The 23,830-nt window shown below is 38.5% G+C and overlaps 1 protein-coding gene across 50 annotated transcripts in view; it reads left to right on the top strand.

Annotated features, from left to right (window-relative positions):
• The window catches only part of ZBTB20 (zinc finger and BTB domain containing 20), an 863,472-nt gene that overhangs the window by 694,691 nt on the left and 144,951 nt on the right, over window positions 1-23,830 (top strand). For 31 of the 50 annotated variants that reach the window (XM_060418084.1, XM_060417983.1, XM_060417962.1 and 28 more), the window contains one exon: window positions 1-23,830. This exon is cut by the window's left edge and continues 26,140 nt beyond it; it is cut by the window's right edge and continues 17,907 nt beyond it. The exons of 18 other annotated variants lie outside the window; for them this stretch is intronic. The gene's annotated coding sequence lies outside the window, so the exon portion shown is untranslated. One more of the 50 variants, XM_042233516.2, reaches the window with a different exon arrangement.

Here is a 23,830-nt window from a genome sequence, read left to right as displayed (position 1 = left end):
TACATTCACGTACATCTCAACAGTATTTTCACAGAAGTAGATTTGGTGCCTTCCCTCTCTACCAGGGAAATCCTTCTCTCCCCCTCATTTGTATCACCACGCAGCACCTTGCTTCTACTCCTCAGCCCCACAGTTATCCATCACCTTTCCCCAGTCAAACTGAGGCATCTTGACTATTTACACTCAGTTAGGTGGTCTGGTAGCCTCATTAAAATCATTTACTCTAAGGTGTGAATGAGGTTTAGACCTCTTAGAGAAATTTGTATTTTAAAAGGAATCTCATTAGACAACCAGTTTTGTTTTCCTCCAGTTAATAATGACATGTGAAGAGAGATAGTTTTGAGTAGGGCTCTCAGACACGTTTATTTGCCCACTGTGTCCCAACACACAAGTTTTATTTACATGAGTAGGAGAGAATAACAGGGAATCAGCCCAACAGCCCTATGTATCTTCTCCACCGCTGCCCACACACATGCCCCCACTGTCTTCCCCCACCGCGCACCCCCGCCTCTCCTTTTCAGCTCTACACGTTGCTCTAACTCTACTATCCCATGCCACCCTATGTATCAAACACCTACTGGCCTCTGCCATGCTGGACCTACTGCCTTGCTCCTAATCTGTTCCCCCTACAAATTCGGAGTCTTGGTTCCATTTTCCATTTATAATCTTATAACTGCTCTTTAAATTTTGTTCCCCTCATCCTGGAGATAGTTTAGTAACACAGATGAAGCTTAGCTCTGGAGACAAATGCCATTTCCTAAGTGTTTGACCTTAAGCGAGGTATTTATCATCTCCAAACCTCTGTTTCCTCATATGTAAAATGGGCATATTGTGAGGATTAACTACGATATATAAATAGAATCAGGAACATTTCTTAATAGTGCAATACCTGTAGTTACTATTATTACTATTATTTATTATCTGCACTTCCCTCAACAACACTGATTCGGATTTCCTCTGCTGGTTCTGTCTTGGAGGAGCTAATCCTTGAGTGTGCTGGGCTGGTCAAAACCAGTTTCCTGCACCTGACCTTTTTTTGGCTACTTGACACACAAAGTTGATAATGATAGGGACCATATTTTCTGAACAAAAACAGGACATAGTTTTATAAATACAAGCATATTTGTGGAGATAATAAAAGGCAAGCTTTGAACCAGGTCTGTTGCAGGAAATCAGAGACATGACTTCTTATACCATGAATTTTATACTCTGAATGAAGATGAATTTTAGAGTCATGAGGGACACTAAACATAATTAAGTGTCCTCTCTGATAACCCACTGTATTCAGAAAGCAAGGTCAGTAACACAGGGAAGAGTTGTCTGCTCTTCAGGGAGGTGTTTTTCTGCCCCCAAAGAGAAAGCAAACGCTTTGAAGTCAGATCTGGGGTTACATCCAAGCGCCACTACTTAAAATTCAATGACAAAGAGACTCAAAAACTCCTGTAATTAATCTGTTACTGGTGAGGAAACTGAGGCTCAGATAAATCAAATATTTCAGCCAAAATTAATGATACCCATCTTGCAGACATATCATGAAGATTAGAAATTATATGTGGAAACCTGATGTTTGGTCTAAATAAAGGAATTTCCTGGAAATCTAGAGCCAGGTTTCTCTTCAAGATGAAAGAGAACTGAAATTTTGTCCACTTTCCACATATAACCAAGCTCTCAATTTAAAAACAAAAACAAAAAACTATTTAGCTACTATAGAACATGGAAATAATTTTCCACATTTACGTTTTTGACCCCAGTTAGGGTCTCAAAGAGTCAGACACCACTGAAGCAACTTAGCACGCATGCACATCCGTTAAGTATATCCAGACAGACAGACTGGATATATAAACTATACTTTTTCAGTATCTATGTCTAAAAAGAAAGCTTTCAAAGGATTTCTAGTGTTTTATCAATTTAAAGGTGTCTTTTGCTCTTATATAAGAGAAACACAGATGAAACCCAGGGAAACACAGTACTTTCTGACTGTGTCATTTTTAAAAAGCCATAAAAAGTAATCACTTAACATTTTATGGAAAGAGACCCTGGCACTTAGAGAAACTTCACAAAAAAGGATACTCTATATTTTGATATATTTAATGCCTAATTTCCAAGTAGAAATACTATTCTGGTCTAAATAAATCTTGAACACATTAAATTGAAAATGTCTATGCTGAGGGTTTATTTCCTGTTTCTAATGAATCAATAATTTTAACTTCATTGCATATGCCTCTTTAATTTATAGTGAATAAAACAATACTGATTTTTCAAAAATTAATACAGGATCTCAAGCTACCAAGTTTCTAAATGATTATATTTCCAATGGCAAATGAAATAACATGCTGTCCGTGCAGTTAGTGATTTTAGGCAATTTGAACATCATGATAAAAGGAGGGGGAGGTGGGGAGATTACAAGCAGTGTTATAATTAAAGGTCTGTTGATTCTTCAGTTTAAATGCCATTGTTGAAAGATTTTTCACTCAGATGTCAAAGTCTGTGGCCAGCCAAAACTTGGCATGCTAGAACTCAGCCCAAGAAAACATTGTGTTCTACAGATTTAAAAACCAAAATCTGTTAAGAACAGAAATGTTGGTCTTGGGCTGATTTCTCATGAATCAGAACCAGAGAATAGCCAAATACCACCTCCTCTTTATGAAAGGAAGTAGTGCAGGTGGATGTTAATGTGAAATATGTGTTCAGATGGAAAATTAAGGGAAATGATGGTTAGATCTCATCATACAGTGCACTGGGTTAAGGTTTTGTGTAAATAAAACATGGTCCTTTGAGAGTTCTGAAACATTTGAGAAGCTTCTTCTAGCTAATCTTGCATGGATAATTAAATGGGGAGCAGAATTTACCTGTCTTCCAAGACTTTCATGTTTAGGTTCAGTTTCTCCAATACTATCATCTCCTGTTACTACCAACACTTAAAGCAAGCTTTATTTGTTTAACTCACTGCCTAGAAATATATTTCAAACACCAGCTTTCCTTTTCTTTAATTTGAAGCTTACACACCAGTGACCTGTGAGCTGCATCAAACTAGCCTATAAAAATTTTTGTCCGTACAATACTTAAAAATAATTTCAGAGTTTGAGCCAACATTTAAAGATCAAAAGTTCTCACCAAAAAGAAACACAGATTTTTTACAGATTCTAGGAAATATGGCAATCTTAAAATATTAGACCTGAATTTTTGCATGGGACAGATATCTGGAACTGAGTAATAACTGTTCCCTTCAGACAAGCCGTGTATTCTCCAGTGAGACAAAGTACCTGTCACCCCACATTTTATGCCACATCCACTTCACTCATTTGTTCTATCACCCTGGATACTAGCGGCACTTGGCTTTTCTTTCTTTGCTTACAATATATGTATCGTTTCCTTGCTTTCTTTGCTTGTGGTATTAAGTTTTAAAGCTTTCCAATAAATGATAATATTGCAAAGGCTGTGTACATACGGGTGCTTCTGAACAAAGCATTATTGAAAATGACAAAATTAGAGTGCAATCAAATTATCCAAAAATAGAGAAATGCTTTAAAGTATGTTGATATAGCCATATAATGAAATACTATACAGGGCTTAAAAATATATGTCTTGAAAGAATGAAGTTTACAATGTATAAGATACCTATTTTCTAGGAGAAAAAAAATATTTATACATATAGGGAAAATGCTGAACTGATATCTTAGAGCTGGCTTTAAAAATGTATACATGTACGAAGAAATGTATACAAATAAGTTAATAAATAAGCTTCAAGGGTATCTTTTGTAGAACCCCTTCCATGTGATTTCTTTATTCCATTTTTTAACCCATCAGTTAGAACATATCCTGAAGCTGTTTTTCAACTCTCTGTCTGAAGCTGATTATTCTTCTTGCCTTTATTCTTTAGAGGATACAATTAAGAATAAGATTTTCAAAGTTGTTTTAAATACTTGAGAGGCTCTTCCTGCTTGCCCACGCACTAGACTACCACCATGGCAAAGCAATGCATTGACCTGGAATTGGTTTGTTCTTCTAAAGCACCCTTTGCTGATACCAAAAAGTATTCAAAACATTTTGAAAGCATTTTGGAGCAGAAATTTTTCACATAAATATGTACTTCGTACTATGAACACAAAAACTCGTGCATCAACTTGTGCCAACTATAGGAGGCAAAACTCACAGGTAAAAGCCATTTAAGCATTTATGGAAACTATTCTGATCCCAGCACTTAGTACAATGCCTGGCAGATAGGAAAATATTCGTTAAATAAAATGTGAATAAATTTGCACTTCCATCAAAAAGCAGCTGACTGGAGCATCAAAAATTAGTCATCTTTTAAATAAAGATCAAACAACAAAATCTGAACTTTACTCATAAAGCTTCCAGATGTAGGTTGGGTGCTTCAGAGTCAATAATGCCATAAATTTTTCCCAGAAAAAAAAAATGGTTTGTTTATGTATGTGGTTGAGTACATATACAAGTTTAGGCATAGAGTAAAAAGGGATAAGAGGTGGTCCTTTCAAAGATGAGTTTAGTGATAAAGAAAGACTCCAGCTCTTAAATATGCCTCTTCCACCAGGCAGTGCTAGCCCCACCATTACTGATTTGACTGTTTTGACCATCTGTCTCCACTTCTCTAGATCACTTTCCCTTTGAGCTTCGTAACATCTGTTTTCCTGAGTCTCCTGTTCATCAGAGTGCTCCTTCTTGCCCCTTCATCCATTCTCCTGCTTCTGCCCATAAAATTTACATTTGCCTTCCTTTCTTCCCTCACTGAATTCTTGACGTTTGTGAGCAGTTTTAGCTTCAACCAGACATTCCTATTGCCTCCCTGAAGATCTGAGTATCTCATCCTGGCTTGTGGGCTCTGCTACCACATATATAGGTTTCCAGCTGCCAAATATACATCCCCACCTGAATGTGCCATCCAGCGTCTCAAACTCCTGCTGCTATCCTTCAAGTATTCTAGAAGCTAGTCATATCAGCCACAAAATCAGTTTGTTATTTCCTATCCCCATGCTTTTATTCATTCTGTGCCCCTAGCCTAAACTCTAACAGTTGAAACTTTTCCCATATTCCAAGGTCCATCTCAAACACTGCCTTCTTAGAATAACTTTTTCCTGTGTCCATCATCAAATGGTATTTCCCAAGCCACTGAGCCTACGGAATTTTGTTATCAACCCTTTATGGTAATGATCTTATTTTGCATTTTATTTTAGTTACGTGGTGTTTATTTTCTCGCATATTCTAAACATCAGGTTTCTGGCTTCTTACCCATTTATATAGCTATTTTCTAGAGCAGAGTCTTTTGCTTGTAGCAGGTGCTCCTTAAATATATGTTGAATTAAACTGAGTTTATGGATCAGTGGTTGTATGTGTTTTAGGGTTTGACAGACCCAGAAAGTGCCCCCTAACCAAAGTGTTTCCCTTACTTTCCAAGCCATAATATCTTGCTTTGGAGACTTTCTCTCTACAAATGGGAACATTCCACTTAAGTTGCATCCTTTTTGTTCCCTAGCAAGTAAACTATTGACTAGTAAATAGTTAAATTGCTCCACTTTCTAAGATGTACTCATTGTCTCCTAAGAAGGAGCAAGTCTTGCAAGGATAGGCGGAGGTCAAGTTGTTCTCAAGGTAGTAACAAACAGGAAGATGTACCTGAGAGAGGTAGGGCAGTGGAGAGGAGCTTGGGTGATGCCACTTTCTAGTTGTATGCCTTATTTTCTCATCTAGATGTTATCTCACCTAATGTTATCTAGATGATAACAGTTTCTACCTTACAGAGGTTATAAGGCTAAGTGAATAGTAATAAACAGTAAATAATAAATACTAAATAAAAGAGTACTTGGAATAATATCTGGTATACTGTAATTGCTACGTGTTGGCTATTAAGTATTCACATACATGGCATATATAGTATATATAGCCATATGTATATGAAGCATATATATATATGATACATAATATTAATACATATACATTTAACAATTATTATAGCTGTTATATGGAGAAGGCAATGGCACCCCACTCCAGTACTCTTGCCTGGAAAATCCCATGGATGGAGGAGCCTGGTAGGCTGCAGTCCATGGGGTCACTAGGAGTCAGACACAACTGAGCGACTTCACTTTCACTTTTCACTTTCATACATTGGAGAAGGAAATGGCGACCCACTCCAGTGTTCTTGCCTGGAGAATCCCAGGGAGCAGCAGCAGCAGCAGCATAGCTGTTATAATTGTTATGTCACCCCATGAACCTGATGTCACATCCCAAAGAAACTTCTGGATAGCCAGAGACCTTCTGGAAATGGAACATGTAAAAGAAAATAGAACAGGCATTGTCAGACAGACCAATGTGTGACACATAGCACTGTACTCTGCTAAGTTGCTTCAGTCATATCCAACTCTTTGTGACCCCATGAACTGTAGCCTGCCAGGCTCCTCTATCAGTGGGATTTTCCAGGCAAGAGTACTGGAGTGGGTTGCATTTCCTTTCCCAGGGGATCTTCCTGACCCAGGATCAAACCCAGGTCTCTTATGTCTCCTGCATTGCAGACAAGTTCTTCACCACTAGCAATCCCTTGGAAGCTTCAACACACAATACTGCCACCTCTCAACTCTGCACCTTACAGAATTTACTTAAACTCTCTGAGCCTCAGCTTCTTCATCAACATAACCAGAATGCCTACTTTTACATTTTCCTTGAGGATTAAGTGAGCTTTTGTTCTCCCTAGCGATTTTAAATGGAGAAGGAAATGGCAACCCACCCCAGTACTCTTGCCTGGAAAATCCCATGGGCCGAGGAGCGTGGTAGGCTACAGTCCATGGGGTCGGGAAGAGTCAGACAGGACTGAGAGACTTCGCTTTCACTTTTCACTCTCATGTACTGGAGAAGGAAATGGCAACCCACTCCAGTGTCCTTGCCTGGAGAATCCCAGGGACAGCGGAGCCTGGTGGGCTGCCGTCTATGGGGTCGCACAGAGTCGGACACGACTGACGCGACTTAGCAGCAGCAGCCCCAGCGATTTTAAAATTGGATCTCATTATTTTGGTGATTCCTATCCTTTTTCTAAATTTCACAGTTGTTTTCTTGACAAATTAGATTCTAGACTTTTTGTTTTGAACCAAACTTGAAAGAAATGGGTGGCATTGTTAAAAAAAAAAAAAAAAACTGGTGGCAGTACTGGCTAATAATTTCAAATTATCAATAATTTAATGCAGTAGTGAAATGTTAAAATATGCATCAATTAATATGCACCAAGCCTGATAGACAACAAATACTTATCAAACTGTGGCTAACTCCTTAATCTAGAACAAACTCACCAGTCAGACCAAGTTTGTGTTTTTTGTAATGAAATATGTTCTATCTATGGGAATAATTAACTGTACTAATTCACAGGCCTTACAATTGGTCATTTTTTTAAACACAAGAATTGAGCTTTTTACTGAAATCAGAAAGTCCTTTCTATGTAGTCGTATTAGGAAGGGTTTTGTTTTGTTTTGTTTTGTTTTGTCGGGGGCAGAGGGTAACAAAGGAAGAAAAAACGATCTTGCAGATATCTACAAACTCCTGGATATTAGGATCTGAAAGAGAAAGAAGCTTGGAATGTACCTTCTCACATTTAGTCCTGTAGTTATAGTGCTGTGATGTGGCACTTAATGCTCTAGGGGACCTCAAACATTACAAATGCAACCAAAAGTCTCATAAAAAGAACGAGCCTCTTAACAGTATGTGAGCTGGTCTGCAATGGCCTCAGGAAATCCCCCCAGCTATTCACGTCCTTTTTATCCACTACATTCTCTGACTCAAAGGGAAACCTCACTTCACCTCCTTGACCAGAATTGAGCAGACATTGATTTGGTTACCCGGCGCTTTGCTTATTCATTTATTAGCCTTCATCGTTTGTGTTCCACTAGAACAAAAGAATATATCTCTTCTTTGCATTAATTTAAGTTTAAGGATGTGCACATGTGAGTTTGTGAGAGAGTGCATGTTTATGTTTTCGTAACTTTGTGGGTAGCTTGCTTTAATCTATCTGGAGTCTAAGCTGGAGTATGTACTCACCATCCCCTTCATTGTGCAGAGTGAGTGATTCTGCTTGACATCTTAGCTGAAGTCCTAAAAATGTTGCAGATAAAGTGAGCTTTTTAAAAGAGAATCATGTTTTTCTATTCACTTCTATAATTAGTCAGGTTAAGTGTCACATGGGAAAAAAAAATGTCCCAATCCATAATTAAAAAAAAAATTAAGAATCACAACTTTCACCTCAGTGGAAATGATGCCTTTATCTATGGGCACTTTTGTGGCTTAATTGCCCCCAAGAAAAGCCAATAAGAAGTGAATCCAATTAAAAAGCAGATATTTTGCAAGCAAATGCTATATATAAACGTCTGTACTGGAGACAATAGGAAATTCATAGAAGTATATAAGTCAGGGTTTATCCTCAACAAGCATATAGTCTAATTAAGGATATACAACAGAAAAGATAGGGTTATATATCAAAATTAAAGGTTTAAATAACCATTTTAGGTATTTAGATATATTTGTTACACAATTACATTAATTATTCACAGTAAAATATACCAGGTAATTTCCCTTCCATTGGAAAGACTCATTGATTTGGTACCATATATTCTTATAGCTACTGAATGGCAACAACCTGTGACCACTTCATCTGAACTCGACTCATAGGTTAATTTAAACAAAGGTTAGGCAATTCAAGCCATAATAATTTGCCAATAAATTGGCAAAATATATGTTCCTGTCCTTTTAAATGTTGGGCACTCAGTAACTTCACTACAGATTTTTCTTCAGGAATACTTGTTGAACTGATAGACATTTCTAAGTAGATGTTTGATGTTAATTAACTAAGAAATGGGCTTCCCTGGTAGCTCAGCTGGTAAAGAATCCACCTGCAATACAGGAGACCCCGGTTCGCCTTTGAAGATATTTTCACTCCTCAGAGGTTAAAGGGTAGATGACTTGCTTAAGGACACAGAGCTCTTACAAGGTGCAGCTGCTTCCCCCGATGCACACGATGTGACTGGTTCAGAGGAAGCAGCAACCCAAAAGCAACCCTTTTCCACACCACAACCATCCTGCAAGGCACCAGGCACGAAAGAGTTGCCAAAATGTGACACGTAGACTTTAATCATGACAGGATGGAAGAGCCCGTGGTCCAAAAGGCATACTTGCTATGATTTCATGCAAGAAGGAAAACTGATGGTTAGCTATCTTTTACAACATATATGTGCCCCGCCTTTATAGAGCATTGGCCATTACTGTGGATTTTCATTACTAAGAGATTGGATAAAGTCCTGATGATTTTCCATAAAAATTATGATTCTGTCTAACCCATTGAGAGATTCTTTTTTTTTTTTTTTTGGCTCCTTAAGAGCTTGGACTTCAATATCTGAAAAACTCTCAATCTGGACAACCCTTTCCACCTACTAAGATTTATGTCTTCTCCGTTGAAAAATCTGAGAATATAGTCAGTTGTCTTTGGGCTGGCTTCCTGGAGCTTCTTGCTTAGTTAATATGGTATGGAAATGAAAGCAACCATGGGCCACTTTACTAAAACTGCCTGGTGCTGGGAATTTATAAAGAAATATGACTCTGAATCTCACAAGCCGCAGGCTTTCATTGGCACTATAGCATTCAAAACTGCCACTACATTTTGCTACTTGATGAACAGAAAGGTGGAGTTTTTGAATCAAAAGATTCAGCACCTGGTTCTAGAAGCTAAAACTGTCAGTGGGTTCTCCACTCATTATCACATCCTTTAAAACTCTACAGACTTACAGGCTTCATTTTGGCTTGGAGAATTAGACCTAACATTTGAGGTTCTTAAATTCTTTTTTTACTAATATTACTTAGTTAATGTGATTATTGAGGGGATATCCCCCACACTTTGGTCCCAGGACCCTTGCAGTTCAAATAGATATTTCTTCTTCAATAATAATGCTGTATTTATATCCCTGGGACATGAACCCCTGGAGAGGGGAACAGCAACCCACTCCAGTATTCTTATCTGAAGAATCCCCTGGACAGAGGAGCCTGGTGGGCTACAGTCCATGGGGTCACAAAGAGTCAGACACAACTGAGGGACTAACACTTTTATAAAGCATATGAAAGTGAAAGTGAAGTCACTCAGTCGTGTCCAACTCTTTGCGACCCTGTGGACTGTAGCCCACCAGGCTCCTCTGTCCCTGGGATTCTCCAGGCAAGAATACTGGAGTGGGTTGCCATTTCCTTCTCCAGGGGAATCTTCCCGACCCAGGGATCGAACCCAGGTCTCCCACATTGCAGGCAGACGCTTTAACCTCTGAGCCACCAGGGAAGTGTTTTCATATTCATGATCTGTTTATCATTTTGCATAGAGAGGGCAATAATAATGATATTGTCATTCCCATTTTGTACTTGATGACATAAACTAAGAACATGATCTAAGGTCATATAGTGGGCACACAACAGAGCCACAATTAAATCCACCCTGATGAACAGGTGATATCACTCATAGTCCAACAGGTTTTTCACTATACTTGCCAGACCTCACAGATTTGTCCTGTGGTTCTTAACTGGACTTTAGAATTACCTAAAGGACTTCTTGGGCTTCCCTGGTGGCTACGCTAGTAAAGAATCTGCCTCAGTGCAGACTTGGGTTGGATCCCTGGGTTGGGAAGATCTCCTGGAGAAGGGAACAGCTACCGACTCCAGTATTCTGGCCAAGAGAATTCCATAGACTCTATAGTCCATGAGATCACAAAGAGTCAGACACAACTGGCAACTTTCACTTTCACTTTCAAAGGGCTTCTTAAAACATAGGCACTCATATATTCACAGGCACTCAGACATCCACCTCTGAGTATCTGGTTCACCAGGTCTAGAATAGGATCCAGGAATTTATTTTTCTAAGAAGTTTCTAGGTAATGCTGATGCTGCCAAGAACCACTCTTTCAGGAGCACTGTCCTACAGATTGTGCATGTATCTGAGTGGCCATGATATATATAGGCAAGACAGTCCTAAAAAGGAAGTTAGTTTTGCATGATGTTGCCTTATGCTGCTGCTTTTCTCCCTTTCTGACCTCCACAAGGTAAAAGTGAAACAAATGTGGGATGCGGGGCTAGCAAGGGAGCACCTCACTGTTTAGAGAAAATTTGGGTCTCCTGGTACTCAAGAATCACACAGCAAAACCCTTCAGTTTTCTTTTAACTAGAACCTACTGCTAAGTGTGGTAGATTAACTTGGTGATGAGTACCAACCCACCAATGAAGAACTGTTTGTTATAAGACTAAACATAGGCAAACAGGATTAGATGGATCCATAGGCAACTCATCTGTTAACCAAGATATCCATTAAGATAGATTTCTCCATGTCAGCTTAGGAGGAAGTTCTTAGAGGAAAGAGGGAGAGATCCATTCTTGACCTATTCTAATCAATATTTTTCTGAAGACTGGTAAGAAGTCTTGTATCACAAGCTCAGTTTGAACCAACAGGTGTTATATCTACTTTTCTTTAAAAAAAAGCTAAGAGATATTTTAGCTGTGTTTTAAAATGATGTCCAGATAGAGGTAGCTGGTGGTAGAGCTGGTTCCCTGGGATCTCTAGGGAAGACTCCGTTTCCTGACCTTTTCTAGCTTCCAAAGGCCATCTGCACTCCTTGGCTTATGACCTCTTCCACAAATAACTCCAACCTCTTGTTTCTGTCACCACATCTCTCACTATTAGCTCTGACCCACCTGTCTCTGTCTTAGAGGAACACTGGTAATTACATTTAGCTCACATCCATAAGGCTGCTTTGCTGTATAAGGTACCATCTGTAGGTTCTGGGGTAAGAATGTGGATATCTTTCTCAGGGTCATTATTTGGCCTACCATAGTCCTGTTGTGGCATGTCTATCAGACTACAGTTGAAATATAGATTCCCTTTCTCAGCACCAGAATTTAACAGGCTCTTTAATAAATAAATAAATATATATATATGCAAAAGGTGTGTGGCCAGGACTAAGAAACACAAGAGTGTGACAGCCCTCTTGCCCAGTGTGACTAAGAAGGGCATGGGACCAGGAAACAGACAAAACTGGGTTCTAGTACTTATCAGATAAAATAAACCACTTAGCTTTCCTCTGTGAACTGAAAGAACCAGAGAATCTCCTAAATACTCACCTAGGTCTAAGATCCTATGCTTTTATAAAATCAATCAGGCTGTTTCTAGATGACATTTTAAATTTAAAACCAAGAGTTTGTTTACTGTCCCTAATATTGAGTATAAATATTGTCCACTTTTCTTTTGAATTTAAAAACTCAACTAAATTTAGAACGTGTTATCCAAGGACTTCTTACTGAAAAAAAAAATAGTGTTTACTCTATTAAAATCTCTAGTACAAGTGTTTCTCCCTTAGTAATTCTTAAATATCCCATCCAATAATACTACTTTAGTCTAAGCATCAAATCACTAAGCTTACACTAATAAGTATACCCCTGGTATATATTGGAAACTTAAGGCACATAGAAAATAAATTGCAATTGCATATGAAGAACTACAAATGTTAACAACTGTTGCCTCCAGCTTGTCTGAGATATCATCTGCCAACATAGCCAGTTGTGATACCAGACAATACATTGAATACGGCAAGTAGAGTGTAAAGACATCATCCTGAAGATCTCAGTCTCAAGGCATGAGTAACAAAGTAGAGGACAGCCACTGATGACAGCTGTCCATTATTCCAGGAGTCGAAGAGGTAGGAAAGGGCTTGGGTTTTATCCCTTTTTTTTTAATTTGTCTTGTTCTCTGATAAGGGCATGGCAGTTGACCATTGACTCTCAAAAGGAAACATAGCTAGTTTGATACAGATCTCTCTACAGTATTAGAGTCATCCCACAAACAACAGTTTCAAATGATGATTTACAGAGGACCACAAAGAACTATTTGGAGGAAGTTTATAGAAAGGAAAGCTTTGAGAACTGAACCAGAAAAGGTGCTTGAAAGTAAATCAAATTATGGCATACATTGAATTATGGCATTTATTATTATGTGCAGAGTATGCATGGAATTTTGAACTAAAAGCTGAGGAAGCAAAGGTCTAGAAACTCTCATGCATAGTAAATAAATTAACCCTTTATTCTCTTTCTGTGTTCCTTATATTTGGCGATTTGTTCATACAAATGTACACTGAAAAGGACTAAAAAACCTTTCTCTGCAGTGAAGTATTTAACTATTTGTGCACATGATTAAATGGATGCCTGTAGGAGATTTTCTTTCATATCACGTAAACATAACCAGTATTTCAAAGGCCAAGAATTCTTTGGGTAAAGGAGATGGGTGGTGTCTGTTTATGATGTCAAACTTTTCAAAGCTTATTGAATTGGGAAGCCTTTTCTGTTTCTTCTATAATTTGAAGATTATTCTATTAATATGTTTGGTGAAAAAAAAATGTTGCTAAATAAGTCAGTGTCTAATAACTGGATTAACAACTATTTTAAAACCTATGAGTTCAGTATACTGTGTCATTTAGGTGTCATTTGCGTCCTAGTCTTACTTTCTACTTTAAAATGTTAGTTTTCATTGCTATTTTTTATGCTGGAAACTACATAGTATAAGGAAATCAGCTTATCATGAGCAGGTCATCAGTTCTTGAAATATCTGCCCATGATAAAAAAAAAATGATTGGAATCCTGTCACCAAGGAAATGGTTTAAAAATCTGTTTATTTCAGTGCCAAATGAAAATCTCAGCTTCAACTAGTTATCTGTATTTTGCAACGACTTTAATTCTTTTGCCCATTCATTCATTACATGGCTACTATATATTAATCATTTAGAAAAAAGAACACCCTAGATAATTTTACAAACCTTAAATATAACTATATGTTTGTGTGTGTTCCTATGCTTTTTAAAGAGCACATTTGTGACAGGAAGTGAAGAATGGCATAGTCAGGGAAAAATTAAAGAGACACGATGTAATTATCCGAACTGGAATTAAGCCAATTAATAACCCGTGTGCTAACACTACCCTCAAAGTGCTGAAAATGCCATCAGATATTTAAATGCCCTGGGTGGTCATAGCCAGCAATGTTCACCTCATCTGTTTTCAACACCATCCAGGGACATGGCTGACCCTGGCTTCTGAGGAAGGGCTGCCACCTGAAGCAAGCTGCAGAGGTTGTACAGCCCGAGCGCAAGATTCACTCAAGAGGTTGTGCATAGATTTTCACTTGTTTTCTAATGAAATCAATACACTGGTATTTTATGCATCTGTTCATTTATTCAACACATATTTACTGAATACCTTCCATGTGCCAGCCCAGCATCGTGGCTGAGGATGCAGGCTTTAAAGTCAGATTGCCTGGGTTTCATCTCCAACTCCACACTTGCTAGCTGTGCGCTCTTGAGCAAGTCACCTAACTCTTCTGTGCCTCGATTTCCTTTTCTATGAAGTGAGAATTGGTAGTAGCTAATTCACAGGGGTGTTGTGGCACTAGAGTTTGATGAAAATAAGTACTTAACCAGAGTGCTTATCACAAATCAAGTGCTCAGTGATATATTGAATATGATTGTTGTTATTATTATTATTATTAACTAGGAAATATGCCAAAGTCTGGAGACAAGAAGATCAAATACCCCTCAGATAATCCTTGAATTTTAGATTCCAGAACTTAGGGCCCTAAACTTTACTCTTTCGAATAGAAATCTGTGTATTAGATTCCTGATGTACTATGTGTCTTGAACTTGCATGCTTTGACCATAACACACTCAGCACTTCTATAGTATGCAGTTTTGTTTATTCACACCGCCATTGTCTGCCTACCTCAATAAAAACTACCATGTAATTAATGACCACGAACTCTGTCCGTATTAACTCATGTCATCCTCAAAATAACTTTAGGAGATGGGTATCACCACGTTGTACAAGTAGGGAAACTGAGCCTCTGAGAACAGCTGCGACTTTCGCACTGTTATAATGGTCCATTTGAGGCTAAAGCTCATTCCCCTTTCACACAGATCACCCAGAACGCGTTCACTAAGGCCTGCACTGTCTTCCCTGGGTTCTTGCCTATCAGGTGCTTTGAGACCTACCTGCAGAAGGCCCTGCCGGTGTCAAAATCACTGATTCCTCTTTCCCCTAAATCAACTGATGATGGAGAATGTGTCTGAGACATGCTGCAGCAGCCATTGTTAAAGAGGTTGGCATGCAAATAAACTAAATTACTCTGGCCATGACTTCTCTCAGAGTACTTGCCTTCGAGTGGGCTCCTAGGTGCCTGACATTTCTTTCCGTTTTCTTCTTTTCGCCCTAAGTAGCAATGTCGTTGCTGAAGCATGACTGGGGGTTTTTTGCTTTTATGTACATCACCATTCTTGTTTTAGGACAAGAGATTTAATCTCTCCAGTAACATCTGATGGCACTGTTCTCTTCATAAGCACCTCTTCCCCCTTAAAAGAAATTTTACCTTCAATTATCTGCTGTAAGAGGGAGATTCTCCCTGAATATGATCATGTGTGTCCTAAAAGATACCATCAGTTACCTGGGTAGATGATGCAGTGTCCCCTTTCTAATTTAGTAACTCGTTTCAATTGAAATATATAGGAAGAGTTGCCTATAGCACATCTTCCAGGTAACAAATGTCATCCGTGACCAAAAACGACACTGTAAGCTGAAAGACAACCACTTTCACCCACAGTGTGCCTATATTTTAAAAATGAGCTGTATGAAAGAACCACATCTTTTTACCTGGTGATGTATAACAGATGATATTCACAAAGAGAATTGCAAACTCTGGGAGAGGTCTTTGCAGATCAAACCACTGGTCTTCACCAGCTTGGAGTGTGGCACCAGCTATACCTTGCTGAGACTGGGCCTGTACAATGTTATATTTTTCTGCTTTTCTCTGAGAACAAATTAAGCACTTAAATCCCTAGAATTCAAAATGAACTAAAAAAAAAAAAAAAGGATTTTTTTTTTTCCCCCACTTAGCTACTTCGACGTTTTTAAAAATTAGAGGTCTGGGCACTAACTATATAGATGGACGTATCTGGTTATTCTGGAGACAACAGTGATTTCCATACCTGTTGGGCCTGAATTTGTATGAAAGCTAGAAGTTGGCTCATCTGATGGAAACAGAAACAGCACTGGTGGGCCACTTGAGCCCCAGGTTCTGATGTCAACGCTGCTGTTGCCCTTGTGATTTATTAGCCTGAGTCTCTAGTCCTCAGTTTCCTTATCTGCTAAATGAGGGCGTTGGAGAGATTGATCTCTGTGGCTTTTCCCGGTTCTGGTACTCTTGGGTCTGCGAATCGCCTTCAGTGTCTGCCATAGTCTGCCTTGCCAGCTCTGTTTGTCACAAAGATTAATCTATTTTAACTGTACCTTGGAGTGCTCCCGGGAGAGGAGGATGGATGGATTGTTTTGCACCTATTATTGCATTAGAACTTTTGCCTTTTTAGACGAGATCGTGCCGTGCCTAAAATCTGTCTGCCTGTCTGCCCACTGACTTTGTCTGTGCTGATCTCTTGCCACGGTGCCTCTTCTTCCAGCATCCATCTCCCTCCAAGATCTAGACTCGGCATCCGACTGTACCTGTCTTGTTCTCTGCAGCATCTGTCTGCTACACTCCTAGACCATCGTTAATAAACTTTCACACATTACACACAGACCCTAATATGTTGGCACCTGCATATAAATATCTACCGTTGATAAAACTAGGGGAGAAAACTCCATTTTTTAAAAAAGACCTCTATCTAGTGCGATTTATATTTGCACTTTTTGTTTAGTTGTAAGTTTTAATAGTTCCCCCTTTGAGGATTTGTCAGTACGAGCAGTATTGCTTATCAGAACACACCAACAGTCTTTTTGTAATATTCGCTTTTCCCCTTTGGTTCAGCCGAGCCTGCTGACAGATCATTCAAATTCAATTGTTTTATGTCTAAGCCGAACAGCTAATTAAAGTAGGGATGATTAACCTGACTGGCAGTGTCGCTCTCCCTCTCGCGCGCTCTCTCCCTCTCCCTTTCTCTCTCTCCCTCCCTCCTGTTCCAATCAGTCTTTCTCACACTCTCTCTCTCCTTCCGTGTCTCTCTCTCCCTCTGTCTCTCTCCCCCCCCTCTCTCTCTCCCCCCTCTCCTCTCTCTCGGTCTCTCCCTCCCTCGGTTGGTCTCTCTCTCTCTCTCTCTCTCTCTCTCTCTCTCTGTCTCTTGCTCTACTGTTTTTTTTTTCCTCTCTCTCTCTCTCCTAAACGTGGTCTGCTTGCTGATGGCAGAATGGCACTCGGAGATTTGTGCATTGTGTCTGGTTTCCTACGGGCAGGCTGACCCAGTGCCTCCAGGGACTTATCAATAGACCACTCAGAAGAGACACAGACAGGAGAGAGGAGGAGGGGTGGGGGGAGAGAGAGAGAATCAATATCAAGAATAGAAGGAGCTCCGAAGCCATTTTTTTTTTAAAGAAGTATCGGGACTTGGGAGAGGGTGACAAAGAAGGTTTTTCAAAGAGGCAGTGGAGGAGGTTCTAATAAATTTGGAAGGAAACAGTTCCCTGTCTTGGGAAAAGGAGAACTCCTGACTGATTAGCATTCACACCAGGTATGAGATGTTCGCTACCCCTTATCACTGTGTCGCAACGGAGATGGAAAAGCCTTTTTTTTTTTTTTTTTTTTTTTTAGGAGACTGAGGGAGCATGTATTTCGCTGTGTTTGTTGTTGGGGGGTAAGGGGGTGGTGTGAGATCTGTGGGCATTTGTGTATGGGAGCAGAAAGAATGGAAGCAGTACAACGGGGGGTGGGAAAGAGTATGGAGTATGTTACTGTCTTCCCTGTCTTTGTGCACCCCTGGGGGGTTACCCAAGTTCATTTCTAGCAGGTGGATTTAGACGGGAGTTACTTAACGCTTGACCGCCAGTTTTGAAAAAAAGAAAAAGAAAAAAAACGCTGCTTCCTATGTCTATTAAAGGAAGCTCCAATTTCTCTCTCTCTCTCTCTCTCTCTCTCTCTCTCTCTCTCTCTCTCTCTCTCCCCTCTCTCTCTCCTCTCTCTCTTCCTCTCTCTCTCTCTTCCTGTCTCTCTCTCTCTCTGCCCCCCCCCCATCTCTCTTCCCCTCTCTCCCTCTCCCTCTCTCTTCTTTTTTTCCTCTTCTAACCAGACAGCGGGAGGGTTCCTGGCTCCCAGCCAGCCCAAAAGCCTCTAAGTGTTTTGCACTTGTTTCAGGGAGTAGCTGCCCGGGGATTTTTCAGCATTTTCACTAGAGAACAAAGAGTTCTTTACAAAGGGAAGGGGTGGTGGGGGGAGTGAGCTTAATGTCTGATATATGTTTTTCTATTTTTATTAGTTTTTCGCCTAAAAAGAGAGAGACAGGAACAGAACATTCACTCTATAAAGACACAAAGACATTCCCAAAGAAATCCAGTTATCTTTTCTCCCCATCACCCCAATATATATACATACATAAAAAATAAAAAGGAAAAAGACTAATTAAGTTGGATATGTTGCTCTTTTCTCTTCTTTTAATCTTTCTAAATCCGACTGTTCTTCTGCTCACTCCCTGGTATTTTTTTTTCTACTCACAATAAAAGTTGTTCAGGATACATCCTCTCTTACTATCTCTTTTACCCATTCTGAGTCCCTAAAATCCTGTGGAGCAGAGAACAAGACTCCACAAAATAATCAGTTTAGTGGCAAGAACATCTTCTACTTTTGCCACTTGAGTAAAAAGTTAATTATGGGATTTGGGTTCCCAAAATACCAATGGGGTACATTAGTTCATTTGGTCTCACAAGTTTTTGCATCCGTTTAAAAGGTACCGCTTGTGTCGCTTGTCAGTTATTAAGACAAGGTACTAAAGGAACAGATATTTTGTATTTTATTTTTGCTTCTATTTAGTGATGTAAATGGAAAAAAAAAAAAAAACCAGAGAGATTACTGCCCATCCGTGATCTACTAGTTCAAGCGAAATATAGTCTAGACAGAGATTTTTCTACGATTCTGATTGCCACGTAGCTTTGCGTGTTCTCCATTTGATTTTTTTGCCTATGCATGTGTATTTCACCATGAATTTGTGTTTGTAGCAAACATTCCAGAGTGCTTATCATTTTCAAATTAATGCTCCAACAAAAGAAGAAAGAAATCGTGTGAACTGTCTGTGCAAGATGTGTAAACAATTCCACCTTTTATATATGCTGTACATTTATATCTTTATACTAACATCCTTGAATTGTAAACTCAATGTTTTCGTTCTAAAAGTTTTCCTCCTAATGCATTTATATTTTGATTGCTATTTGAAAATCTCTTTAGGATACTTAATAGACATAAAACTGAACAAGGGGGAAATTCACAAGCACCACAAAAATCCTTAAATATATACTATAGGCAGTACCTAACTACAAATAACTATTTAACTAAGTGGAAACCAGCTACAACAGTTGTTTCAAGGTTCAGAAACTCTTTCCTTTCCTTTTGTGTTTTTTTTTTTTCATCCACTGAAAATATAATCTGTTTTTGTCCCTGGGGTGGGAAACTGTAGGGAAAATATAGATATATACATTTTTCCATATTTTTAGAATACATTTATGTAACTGCTTCTCAGGGATGTAATACATAACAGGGCAGAGAGTGGTGTCTAGTCAATAAGCCCTTCTGGCTGGGAGGTGTGAGCGCCTTATGTTTGAAGTAACTTGATAACAAGGAGTCTTTTCGGAAAACCTTAGTGTGTATGTGTTGCCTCAGTAATGACCCATCAGAGAAAAAAACAAGAGCTAGGTGGCCAGTGTTTGCACTTGAACTCGCTGAAAGACATTAGAATGAGGGGAACTTTTGGCAAATCCAAATTTCTCTAGGGTAACTCACTTCTTATAGTGTTTTGCCTTGAGACTTTTCTGTATTTCTGTAGAGATTTTTAATGCTCTTAAGAGTGCTTAAGAAGAAAAAGATCTTTAAAAAGAAAGTCATCAAAATAAGAGAAAAGAAACTCGGTCTTGAAAAAGTTTTATATTGAAAGCAAGAGCTTTTTTTTCTCTTCTTTTTTCCCTTTTACTTGTTTCTGATTTTTTTTTTTTTCTGTCTTGAACTCTTTTGTTGCCATGGGCTGTTGTGTTTGCATTTTTGTTTTCTGCTTGTACTTTTTAGGGGGTGTCTGTTTTTGATGTGACCAAAAGGGTTTATGGAAGAGACAGAGGGGCTCCTGAAGAGGCTCGTATGAAAGCTGCACCAGCCCCTCTCGATCCCAACTCAGGCAGCTCCTATCAGCCAGTCGTGCTGCCAGGAGTAGGGAAAGGTGATAGCTGTCATTCTGCGATTCTTCGTGCATCTGACCTGAGAGTCACACATTCACAGTCGAGGAGAAAAGGGAAAAAAAAATAGAGGAGGAGGAAAGAAAAGCTCTTTGAGCTGGAATACACTGGCTCTTTCTTCCTGTAGGCAATCCGCTCCAGTTCTTGGCGACGTGTCCTGCACTATCAGATATCATATGACTTTTTATTTAGATTCCTTTTCGGAGAATGGCCTGTTAGGACTCTGTTTGTTTTCTTTTATTTAATTTCCCTCTCCCTTCACCCTCTAGTTGTGTGTATCTGTGTGTGAGAGAGTATGTGTGTACATGCATATGTGTGTGCAATTTTTATCTTTGTTTCTGTTCTGTTGATCTGATGCTTTCTTTAAGGACAAAGCTTTAATTATTTCAGTATACTGGTTTAATCATTTGCCAAAAAGAAACCTCCTTCTAGGCGTTTTGGGGGGTCCATTTTTAGACACATCCATTAACACATGAGGCTAGAGATCCGAAATGCTTGCTGGTCCTGGTCGGTGTTTAGCCCACTCTCTCACCTTAATTTCACCCTCCCCCTCATCAGCATGCACAATAGTATAAGTTAGGAAACACCTGTGCTGAGTTGAGAGGGAAATTAAAGTAGAAGCAACTTATTCAAATCTGCACTCCTAGTTTCACTTTAATAAACTTTTTTTTTAATATCGGGTTTTGTTTTTTGGTTTTTTTTTTTGGCACCCTCTGCTGAGCTTGAAAGTGTCAGAAATACTGAACGATGTGTCTGTGGAGCTTTTCTGAGGCCAGATGAGCACCCCTGGAAAGTAGAGCAGGGGCTGAAAGTCATTCAGAGACTTACATGAGAAATTTAAATAAGGTCTAGGAGATCTGTGGGCCATGCAGGGTTTGGTGATAGATGATAAAATGGAATACTTAGGGACACTCAGGAGGAGAAAGAGGAAAAATTCCCAGCCAGGGGGAACAGGGATTCCTGCTGCAGTAATTAGGACTTTAAAACCCGTATTTGATCCAATTTTTATTTTGTATAACTCAAAATTTAATAGATATGTGATTGCCTTCTTCTCCATGCCTGCTATGAAAAACAGAAAATATACTGACATTATTCCTGGGTTTCTCCTGTATTTTTGATATATTTCTTTTTCAGCTTTCAGGAGTTCAGATTTTAGTTAGCAAAAGTAAAACATAACTTCTCTAGATATGCAAGAGTTGTCTGTGCATTATTCTTATCAATGCATAACTTATGTATACATAATATATCCTGTTTGTATCAAGATTTTTTTTTTTGTATAGTAACAAACACGACTGCCTTGAAGGTACAGATGACCATTAAATTCTTTAAACTCATAGTTTTTAGTTCCTTGTTACTCTTTCCAAAATTATTTTTTTAATAGATCTCCAATTTCGACTGCCTTATCTTAGCCCGAGGTAGATTTTGTTGAAACTTAGAGCAAATTTTATTCCACCTCTTTAAGAGTACCCAAAAGGGAAAAGAGAACTATTTTTTCGTTCAACAAAAATTTTTAGAAGCCCTTTTTTTCCCCAGCGGAAAACTCCAAAACAGCTTTGTCTCAGAACGTTAAACTTGGCATGGATCAGAAATGTGAGTTTTGCTTTGTTTGAGGAAATTTGTTTTTGAAACAACAATGTTATAAATATTTTTAAATTGTCTGCTGAGCATGCGCTGTATCTGACTTTATTCATAGTTTTAAACACACACCAAAGTGCAGTCTTCTGAATGGCCACAGGTAAGGCTGTTGATTTGTAAGATCTTTCTGAGAGCCACCTTCTGTGAGTCTACTCAGTTTTCCAGAAGGGAAAAAGGCAAGAGCTGAGTTTAGACCTGGATTCCTTTCTAAAAACCCTAGAGCAGAAGTAGATTCCCCCTTTAAGGCTTGCACATTATACTTAGGGTAAGTACCATTCAACTTTCCTTTCTTATGGGAGTCGCCTGCCTTAACTTTTCGGCTTAATACTAGCAGAGTGAAATAATAAAAAATTGAACTCAGTGAGGTATTTGACTGAAGTAGAAATTTTTAAGAGCATCTATTGTGCATAAATTTGGGGATCCGAGAATTTGCCAGTGAGATGATAGCAGCTCTGTGCTTACAGAACAAGGATGTGCTAGTCTGAACATGTCTGATCTCATCTGGAATCGAAAGCTAAATCTAAATCTAGGTGGGCCTGTAATAATACCAGAAAAAGAACACATGTATCTTTTGTGCAACCTTTTTTTTTTTTTTTTTTTTTAAGCAAGGCTTCCAAAGGGAGTGACAAAGAAGTAGGTTCTCCTCTTGCTGAATCAGTAGTCATACTTTGCTCCAGGAAATATATATTTCCAGTTGTTTTGTGTTGTTTTGTTTCATTTTCTTGTTGTCATCCCTGTGGAAGTGTATTCTTTCCTGTCGGTGATTATTAACACTTTCCATTTTTAAAAATGCTTTATCTCCATTAACTCTGTTTGATGTTTCCTCACTTGCTTACCTTTTTCAAGTCTGCGATGACCCTCTCAGGCTTTGCAGTTCTTATTGATTCTTGTCAGGCTTTATTTATTCATTAGCTGTTTGTTATAGTTATGGTGGAGATAATCTCATTTTTCAGGCCTTTATAACTATCCAAATAAATTTCATTTTGAGGTGAAATTTCTCATAGTTTTTCTTGACTCAGAACTGAACTTGAGTCTTGCAGAGGCTTGAAGAAAAGCCAATTAGCCGTTTTTTGAGAACTAAATATTCTAAGAAATGCAAATGAAATTTTTTACAAAATACATATTATGCATCTATGCAGTGCTTTTCAATTTTTTCTTTCCATGATTTAAAACAGAACTTGAAAATGAAATATATTTTTTAAAAAGAAAAAAACACCCAGCCCCAGGTTAATTTGATACTTTAAATGCCCAATTTAAAATAATTCAAAGTTTTCATTTCTATGTAACATAGCATCTTTCAATGTCAGTCAATAATACTTTGTGCAAATACACATACAGACACACACACACTCACACAGAGCTTCATTTTACATTTATATTAATTCTATTTTTGCATAAAAGAGGATTAGCATTCATCCAAACTTTTATTAATTTATTACATTTTAGTATTTTTCTATAATTTAAAAATCCAACTAACTGTTGCCTCCCTCTTATTATTTAATATGTGTATATACTTATTACTGTCTTTTTGTATTCTAATAATTTAGCTTAACTTATAAAGTATTTTTTTGTCTTACATACCCTTGAATCTTACGCAGCTATATTAACATTCAGGTTTATTCAGATACGATTTGCTTTGTTCCGTATTAAAAAGTTTTTTCTTTTTTACTTTCTCAATCTAGCAAGACTATGGCTACTTTTTCTTATATCTGATTTCTGTATGTCTTCAGTATTCTGAAGAAGGAACTTTGTAACCTCATGATGCCCTGGAAAGCTTTCAAGCAAGTAGAAGTAATCTTTACCTTGCTGCTCCCCACTCTGTTTGCTGTCACTGTACCGCCCCTTGCCACCAGCAACCCTGAAAAAACAACAATAATAAACACGATATGATAACTTTTCTGATCATAGAACCAGGAAATACCAAAGAAAATCGTGGCATATGTAGGAAAAT

This window comes from Ovis aries, chromosome 1 (genome assembly GCF_016772045.2).
Source record: "Ovis aries strain OAR_USU_Benz2616 breed Rambouillet chromosome 1, ARS-UI_Ramb_v3.0, whole genome shotgun sequence".
NCBI classification, from domain to species: Eukaryota; Metazoa; Chordata; class Mammalia; order Artiodactyla; family Bovidae; genus Ovis; species Ovis aries.
Note: the sequence above shows the minus strand (reverse complement) of the source record. Positions and strands in the feature narration are given on the sequence as shown.